This window comes from Ornithodoros turicata, chromosome 3, assembly GCF_037126465.1.
Source record: "Ornithodoros turicata isolate Travis chromosome 3, ASM3712646v1, whole genome shotgun sequence".
Lineage (NCBI taxonomy): Eukaryota > Metazoa > Arthropoda > Arachnida > Ixodida > Argasidae > Ornithodoros > Ornithodoros turicata.
Window position 1 is genome coordinate 64,773,002 of NC_088203.1, and position 9,834 is coordinate 64,782,835.

Genomic DNA, 9,834 nt, shown 5'->3' on the forward strand with positions numbered 1-9,834 from the left:
TCTACTTTAACTTCTTGCAAGAACTGGGAGAGAAACATTTCAAGTATAGCTACGAGCGATTTAAAACGAACGGGTTCCTTCTCTACTTTAACTTGGACGTGGACAAGTGTTCTTCTCCTTCGCATTTGAACGAGTGGCGGAAAGGAAACGTTCGCCTGCAATTACGCTTCGCTAAAGCCCTTCCACACGCGGTCACCGTCCTCTTGATTTCCGAGTGTCCCAAGCTCATGTACGTCAACAAGGACCGTACGGTCACCTTCCCATAAGAAAAGATGTACGAGAGCGACATCTTAGAACTCGTGTCCCTGAACCCCCTCGCTTCCTCCATGCTGAGAGGCATTTGCGCTTCCGACGAAGCCTTCGTTTTACGCAAGCCCGGTTATTTAATCATCAATACGGAAGAGCGAAGAAGGCGCGGGCAGCACTGGGTGCTCTACCTGAAAAACTACGACGGGTCTACCGTGTTTTTCGACAGCTACGGACTTCCCCCCATCGAAGCAAACCTTCGAAGGACTTTACCTGTAGTGGACGAGTATAACGACAAGTGTATTCAATCACCCTTTTCGCCTTACTGCGGGCTTTTTTGTATCTACGTAGCCACGCGCATGTCGAAACGCTACAGCTTGAAAAGTTGTGTATCCATGTTTCCCTGTAACCTCGAAGAGAATGACGAAACAATAAAACGTCTCCTCGTGAGCGAACTCGTTTCGTAAAAAATAGTCCATTTATTTATTCACGACATACACAAGACCCTTGCGAGACGATCTTCCAACGTGCTGACCCGACGCTCACCGCCGTCGTCGCCGGTCTGCACCGTGACGTCGAGGGATGTGTGGAGAAGCCAGTAGCGACGGACGATAGGTCGGTTGAAACCCGCGTTGATGAGACACGGGTCGACTGTCTCTCCTCGTCTATACTTTTCCAACAGCTCCAGCTTGTAATCTACGAAACGCTTCATTTTCTTTGCAATCTTCCCACTGACGGTGAACAGACGTAAGGGTATCGTCTTGAGAATCGAGCGAAAGTCTCCCTCGCAGCTATCGCCGTGAATATAATCGCGTAATCGCAGCAAGTCCCGATACATTCGCGTTTGCACAAAGGTGGCAAACCTCTGCTCGGGTGTCATCATGACTGAGACGGAATGAGAGTAGACAACCTTTATTTCTCGTTACACACGAATTAGGCTCCAGCTTTGGTTTCGTAGCCGGGAAGGCAGCCCAAATACGGACGAAGGCTCGAGTCTAACCAATGGCTGGGGTTTCTCGACCAGAGTCCACCGCAGCGACAGGTAGTCAGTTGATCGCCGATTCGCAAAAAGAAGGTCTTTGGAGGAGGCTTGAAGGTTAGGACCAGGGGTAGATCTCCCGTCAATAGCCATTCGTAATCTGCAACGAAAGGAGTGTGAGAAACGCGTGTTTTTTTAACTCAAACACACACGTACAATCTTCTTCAGTCACAGAGTGACACTGATGGTCCATCTTCTCCATCTTCCTTCAATAGTCGAAGTCCTTCGCAACGTACGTCGAACGGTACCGTCCGACAGCCGAGAAACGGGCGAATCAATCGGTCCGTCCAATGCTTTTGCTCTGAAAAAAATGTGAACGATTATAGAACGTATTCAAAAAAAATAACGAGGAAGCGTACCTTTGGACCACAATCCACCGCAATTGGTGCAGAAGAAGCGGGCCCTGCCAATCTCCCGAAATATGTGAGGCGGGAAAAAAACGACTTCACGCGCAGCAAAAGTGTTGTACACTGGAAACGAAACTCTTCAAACATTTCGACGATGATGATGACGTCATGGGTATTACTTACGAGGATCTACCAAGCTGATCATGATGGAATGACGATCGAACGTTCGCTTCGACATTTATAGTAAAGCTTTGCCTCTCACTCTCTATGACGTCATTGAACGTGTTTAAACATGTTAAGACGTGTTTGAACATGTTTGGACACGGGCGGCGAAGTCGTCCCTGGACACACTCGTTCCTCTCTTTTCCTCTCTATGACGTCATTGAACGTGTCTGAACATGTTTGGACGTGTTTGGACGTGTTTAGACACAGGCGTCGAAGTCGCCCCTGGACACACTCGTTCCTCTCTCTTCCTCTTATGACGTCATTGAACGTGTCTGAACATGTTTGGACGTGTTTGAACATGTTGTGACGTCACTGAACATGTCTGAACATGTTTGGACGTGTTTGAACATGTTGTGACGTGTGTAGACACGAACCCCGCAATACGAAAAACGTCACGCAGTACGAATTAGATTGGTGGTTAGTGTGTCGCGCCCAGTGTAGAAGGATCCTGGGTTCGAATCCCACTCTGGGACGACTTGTACATGGCGACAAGAAGACCCAGAGTGTTAGCTAGAAATTAGTGTAATGTTTTATTCAACGCCGATGACATCATTGTCATATGCGACATCGCAAAAAGGCGCGAAAGACGGAAGGCGGGGTGGTCAAAGTACAGACGACACCGTCGCAATGCGAGGAGGAGGAGAGCGGTGTAGCGACTATAAAAGGTGCGCTGGTTCTACGACGATTGATCGAAAGCCCACGAGGGGCATCCATCCACGACGTGAGTCGTTTCGTGAACCAAAATGTAAGTTGACCGTCTCTGCTGTGAGAGTGTATTCTATGCATGACATTGTTTTTTCAGGAACCAATAGCCGCTGTCACCGCATGACACTGAATACAGGAACTCATCCCATCCTCTCTCATCATCATCAATCTCAAGCGTTCCTCAACTGAAGGGAAAAGTGAGCATTGTTTCGTGAGGGGGAATCTCGTACTGATTTTGTTTGACCGCAGTGCCGCGCTGTCTCGTATGTCAGTACGACCCCATCGATGCCATGCTCGTGGCCGTAGAAAGAGAGCACGAAGCTAGAATAGAGAATCTCGGTAATAGCCCAGTCGTCCTTTCAGATGACGACGACGACAGAGTCAGTAGTCCGCCTTTCGTAATACCTGAAACGGACGACGACGAACCCGTAGATGGACATGACAATGCAGACGAATTGCTCATGTGGGAAGGGGATCAGTCGTATGCAGATTTCATTCCTCTGTCTGGTAGGGTTAGAGATGAATCACCAGATGCAAGCCCAGAATTTCGAAACGAAGCTGAGCCTGTCCAGGGTCGTAGAATCGTTGAATTGAGAGAACACGTCGTAGAGAATCATCCCTCCGTCACGGAGAGACGATTCCTTCCTTTCTTTGTCACAGATGAGGCATTTGACGGAACGGCTACTAGGTACACGCTTCTCTGTTCCCCGCACGACGACAACGTCGACGATTTGCGACTCTATCTACCGAGCATAGCTCCAGTAATCACGCGCGTCCTCGAAGCTTATCCCATGCCTTTCAAATTTTGTCTGTGCTCGAAGGCGCTCATGGTTAAGGACGGAGCCGACAGGTTGACTTCTCATCTCCTTCACGTGAACCTTCACATGAGAGTCGTTCATAACCGCCAAGAAATCGAAGGCGCGATAAATGCTGCCATCGCAGAGTCCTCGCAACGCGTTGAAAACTATGCGAGAGAAGGGTCTGGTTTCACCTCGAACGACGTCCAATGTGTCGACTTAAAACTAACGCGCTTAAAACCGAAGCGGATTGGATGCACGATCGAGCTTCCCGAAATGTTGAAGAAAAAAACAAAGACTCTCACAAACGTCAAACTTCCACCGAATCACGAAAACGAGTGTTTCAAGTATAGCGTGCTGGCACTCTTGCATCCGTTGAGAAACAAACCAAACGATTATGTCAGATACCACAAATACATGAATCCTTCGAATCCGGAGACGCGCGTAACGTACTGGCCACCCTGCTTCCCAGTCACTTACGAAGACATTGCCCTGTGGGAGAGAAAAAACAAAATATCCGTCTACATCTACGTGTTCGACGAGCAGACGAGTTCGATATCTACAGGGCGGATTCCCTGCACGCTCTATCAGGATAAAGTCCACCTGCTCGAGGTTAGGGATCATTTCTATGGAATCAGAAAATTTAGCACTTTCATGGGACGAGGAGACTATTTTTATTGTGAGAAATGCACGAGCGGTTATAGGACGAGAGGGGCGTTGGAGCAGCACGAACGTTTGTGTCGAGACGTAAACGAAGTAATTCTCGAAATGCCAAAAGCGGGGGAGAGCGTCTCCTTCACCAAGATACAGTACATGCATCCCTACCCCTATTTTGCGGTGTTGGACACGGAAAGCATACTGGAAAAGGACGCGCTCGTGAAGGACGCCTCGAGTGTGCACAGGATGAGCTCGTACAGCATTGTGCTAGTGAGAAGTTGTGATGGGAAAATAATGAACGTAGATGGCTATTTGGGACCCAACGCGGCAGAAAAATGCTTGCTCGCACTAAAGCGATTTAGCGAACAAATCGATAGGCTGAACCGTCTTCCCTCACCGTTGGTCATGAGTATGGAAGACCACTTTCGGCACGCGAGCGCTACGCACTGCGAATTTTGTGGAATCGAATTTAACCGACATACGCGGAAGGTGTCGCATCACGACCACACCCGTTTCGTAGATCCCGGTTCCTCGAATTTTGTCGCGACGCTGTGTGATACGTGTAACGTTACGTGTCGTAACACCAAAGAACTCGTCGTGTGCGTGCACAACCTGCAGTACGATTTGAGCTCCCTTCTCCGCCACATGCACGTTCTAAATCTGGGCGAACCGTGGATCTTAGCTTCGAGCTCGGAAAAGATAAGAGGGTTCAATATTGGAGATCTCTATTTCCGCGATACCACGCAGTTTTTCAACCTGTCCTTGTCGAACCTGGTGGAAACCCTTCTCGCCAGCGGTGGCGAGAGCGCGTTTCATTGTACCCGTCAGATGTTTGGTGACCGTTTCCGACGGCTTCTCAAGAAGGGAATTTACCCGTACACCTTCGTCGACAGTTTCGAAGCGTACAATATGCCCGCACTACCGCCAAAGGAAGCTTTCAAAAGCGACCTGAACGACCAAGAGATCACGGACGAGGACTATCAGTACGCCCTCGAGATTTTCGAATTGTTCAAATGCAAGGACCTAGGAGATTACACGCGTCTCTACGTCACGCTGGACGCTTGTCAGCTCTGCGACGTCGTACTGTATTTCAGGAAGATCGCGCTAGAGACGGATGGGATGGATATCTTACGTGCCATGTCCCTCGCCAGTTACGCGTGGAGTAGCGCTCTGAAGCTCACCAATGTCAAACTCGAGCTCATGAGCGATCGCGAGATGTATGAAACGATCGAGAAGGGGATCAGGGGAGGCATTTGTAACAGCTTCCACAGATACTGTAGGGCTAATCACGAGGGGTGTGACGATTACGATCCCCACCAAGAAAAGACTTTTATCCAGTACCTCGACGTGAACAGTTTGTACCCGTACGCGATGACTTTCCATCTCCCAACAGGAGGTTTTGAGTGGGTGGATCCTTCGAGGTGGAGCGAGATCGATTTTCTCAACATTCCTCACGATTCGGAAGTGGGTTACGTGTACGTGGTAGACTTGTCATATCCAGAAGAACTGCACGCGCTCACCAGGGATTTTCCACTGGCACCAGAACACAGGTGCGTGGACGAGAACGAACTGTCCCCCTACCAACGCCACCTGAAAGATGCGTTGTCGCTGAACGCCCCTCCCACCAAGAAACTCTTGCTGACGTGCCACGACAAAGAACGCTATGCCGTTCATTATGCATTGCTCGCTCTGTACGTGAGGTTGGGCATGAAAATAAAACGTGTTCTCAACATCCTCTCGTTCCACCAAGACAACTTTTTGCGAACCTTCGTGCAGAGAAACGTCGCGTTGAGGAATGCCGCGACCACGAAATTCGAGCGACTTCTGTACAAAACCATGTCGAACAGCACGTTCGGTAAGTCGATACAAAATGTGAGACGCATGAAAAGGTACGCTATAGCCTACGACAAAGAAAGCGCGCTCCGAAAAGCTAGCTCCGTCGACAGTCAGCATTTTCACATTTTGAGTGATAAGTGCATCTTATACGAGATGAAGCAACGCCGCATCAAATGCACGCACCCCCTTTATGTGGGCTTTGCCATTCTTGAAATATCCAAAGTCCGAATGTACAGCTTCATCTACGAATCGCTCTTTTCTCGCTTGACATGTCCAGTGCAATTGATCTATAGCGACACGGACAGCATAATTTTTTCTCTCACGTGTGAAAGCCTGGAAGAGCAGCTGATGAAGATTGAGAGTGAGTTAGATCTGTCTTCCTATCCGCCGGACCACCCACTTTTCAACGACGAGCACGCGAATCAGATGGGGTACTTCAAAGACGAGACGGGAGGTGGAGTTATTCAGGAAGTCGTAGCCATCCGAGCGAAAATGTACAGCATCCTCTTGGCTGGGACACACAAACAGATCGCGAGAGCGAAAGGAGTTAAGAAAGACGTGGTGAGGAAACATTTATTGCACGAAGTGTACCGAGATTCTCTGTTCAATGAAAAGGCGGTCTCTCAGAAGCAGTGCACCATCCAGAGTATAAAGCAAACGATGTACACCATTTCGAGACTCAAGAAGAGCTTGGTCCCCTACGACGACAAGCGCTATCTCGTGGATGCCGTACACTCGTTCCCTTATGGAAGCTGCGAATACGGTAAGCTTTCCTAGTGTTTTGACGCGTATAGGATTACGATAGTGCTCTCTCTCTTTGTGCAGCAACGGAAAACCCGGAAGAGAGCCCGAGAGCGTCGACGTCGTCAGGCATCGAGTAACCGCGGAACAAAGAGCTGCACGCGCATGTAATCGAGAATAAAAGTTCTAGTCGAGACATGCTTCTCTCCCTCTCTCTCTCTCCCTCAGACAGGAGAAGCACGGGTCATCGTGGCAGTGTGGTAGCGGAATGGGTGTACGAAAAGAATGACCATTCCGTCATCGTGCTGGCGCAGTAACCCGCGCAATGACGGCGCTGCGATGAAGATTCCCCTTTTCTGGCACGTCTGATCATCTCGTTCTGTTCGTGAGATCAGACAAGGGAGGGAGGGTGCAGGCATCTATTGACCAAGTCCTTTGTATGTATTCAATAAAGATGTTTCAGTGAAAGAACACACAGAGTCTCGTCAAAGTTATTCGGACTGTTTAATGCGTTGCATGTCAATAACCAAGCGGTATTTCAATAAATCAGTGACAAAGTTGACGATGTAGACTGCTTGCAAATGTCGCTGCTTCCGCAGGGCGTGCTTAATATGAGCGATGGCACGGGCGAGAAGGTCCACGATGTCTGCAGCGATGTAGTTGAATTCTGCGTTGGCCAAGCTCACAAATTCGGTCATCAGTCCCAGGGGTCCGTCAGGAACCGTTATGCAGACGTTCTTGTAACGGGCGTAAATTCGACGCACCATCTCCTGCAGCGGCCCCGGCGAGATCTCTCCTATATTGCCAAAGCCTACCATGTCTATCACGTAGCGAAAAGCAGTGATGACGAGCTCGTTGCGGGGACTTTCGCCGTTGAAACATTCCTTCTCCACTTCTTCCCAAGAAGCGTGGGTACGGGAACAATTTTGTAAAGAGTGGTAGCTGAACATCTTCACGTAGTGATGACGCGAGCGCGGTGCGCCCTGCCTTTATAGAGATAAACGCGCGCGCGCGCAAAGAACGGAGAATGAAAGCGAAACTGAAAAGCCACCCGTCACCGCTAGGAGCGCGCGCGCAGCAGAGAGCCGAAACCGAAAACACCCGCGGCCGGCGCAGGGGGCGCTAGGAGCGCGCGCGCGCGCATGCGTGGACGGGTGGAGCAGAGGGCGCGCGCGCATCCATAGCGGCCGCTGCGCGTCGCCTCTCTCAGTTTCTCTCGGACCGTCGCGGAAGACGGACGTGCGCTCCGCGCGCTCGCTCACTTTCTGGCTGCCCCTCGTAGAGAGCAGACGTATGTTCTCCGCGCTCGCTCAGTTTCTGCCTGGAAGTTGCCGCGGGGGAAAAGGTGAGTGATTTGACGCGCTCCTTTTCTCGTATGTTTGCCGTGTTTAGCGGTGACCGCGCTCGTGTTCAGCCTTTTCTCGCATGTTTAGACTTGTTTTGCGGTGTCCAAGCCTGTTGACGCATGTTTAGCGATGTGTGGTTCCCGCCTTGTGTTAGCTGCGTAGTGTTGGGGTTAGGCCTAAGCGATCGTCCCCCCGTAAGCCTTTTTCCCCCGATGTGTACTGTTTTCTGTTTAGCAGTAGCAGTTAGACCTTTTCTCTCGCATGCCTAGACTTGTTTAGCAGTGCTGTCATTTTTACCTGCCGCTAGTATCTTGTTCTCTGTCTCTCTCCTCTAGAGCTATGATGGTGGCGCCATCTGGTGTGATGCCTTGCAACTAAGTGGCCACCTGTCGTCGATCTCTGCAACTACCCGACGTCAACAAGCACTGGTCACCCCGGAGCCGTTTCTTCGCCGCGGCATCGTTGATTTTCGAATAAATTGTTTCTCTCCACTCTATTTCTATCTTTTCATTTTATTTTCTACCTATTTTTTTATTTTTTATCAGCTCAACTAGCCGGCAAGTCACATCTTTGTCTGGACGTGTCTTAGATGATCCCCAATTAGTGTAATGACTCCCTGGTGGGTCCTGATTAATGTAGGGGGTCCCAATTAGCTCTAATTACTCATTAATGGCGTCCAGACAAAGATGTGACTTGCCGGCTAGTTGAGCTGATACATTACTACTATTGAACACCCAACAAAATCAAACAAACAACCCCACTTCCACTGGTAGAACAATATTTAGCTTTTATGCAGGAGGCTTTCTTCTACATAAAAAGTAGAGAAAACAAGAAAAGGGCAGCGAAAAATTGCGCGCACTTTTGTTTGACTTAAAAAACCTGAAGCATATGCCAATAAACCAAGAAAAAGACACTCATGTCTGGTATCTGATAGTGCCACATACACAGACGCATTGCCCTTGCGTAAAGAAAGCACAGGACAGGTATACACAAATATCCTTAGGTGAGCAGGGAAAAGGCTTAAGACCTCAGGTCACCACACATCGACACGCGGCTAGCACAACATGACACCAACAACATACTAGCGGTGGGAAGAACTGCAACACTGCTAAACAAGTCCAGACATGCCACGATGACGTCACAAATCAAGGGGGAAAAAAAGCACACGCATGCACGCACAGAGGACAACGCAATAAACACACGGAGCGCTCAGGAATAATCGTAGCGTTACCGCACATTGCTACGAAGCTCAACATCTAACACGAGACGGCAGCAACAAGATATTAAAGGATAAAAATTGCAACACTACTGAACAAGTCCAGACATGCGACATCGCATACAAAACACTGCTCATCGGGGAAAAGGCCTTAGCCCGCGGCGGATCATCATAGAGCATACACAACTTCATTTTTCTATTTCGCGTAAACTAAACGCGGTCTGCTTGGAAAACGACGTACAAATTTTCTTAAGGAGCAGAGAAATATATCTACTCCGTGCTCAGATACCAGCATTTCTGCTCAAAAATCTGCAAAATTAAGCACTGCTTACTTCGTCAAGATATCGAACAAAATCAAACAAACAACCCCACTTCCACTGGTACAACACTATTCAGCTTTTACGCAGGAGGCTTTGTTCTACATAAAAAGTAGAGAAAATAAGAAAAGAGCAGCGAAAAATTACACGCACATTTGCTTGACTTAAAAAATCTGAAGTATATGCCAATAAACCAAGAAAAAGACACTCATGTCTGGTATCTGATAGTGCCACATACACAGACGCATTGCCCTTGTGTAAAGAAAGCACAGGACAGGCATACACAAATATCCTTAGGTGAGCAGGGAAAAGGCGTAAGACCTCAGGTCACCACACATCGCCACGCGGCTAGCACAACATAA

General features: G+C 49.0%; 1 long non-coding RNA gene across 1 annotated transcript; it reads left to right on the forward strand.

Moving 5' to 3' along the window:
• The first annotated feature begins 7,813 nt into the window (after positions 1 to 7,813).
• Positions 7,814 to 8,435, forward strand: LOC135388548 (uncharacterized). Its single transcript, XR_010421458.1, has 2 exons — positions 7,814 to 7,938; positions 8,275 to 8,435. It is a non-coding gene; the product is annotated as an uncharacterized LOC135388548 (long non-coding RNA).
• The last annotated feature ends 1,399 nt before the right edge of the window (positions 8,436 to 9,834 follow it).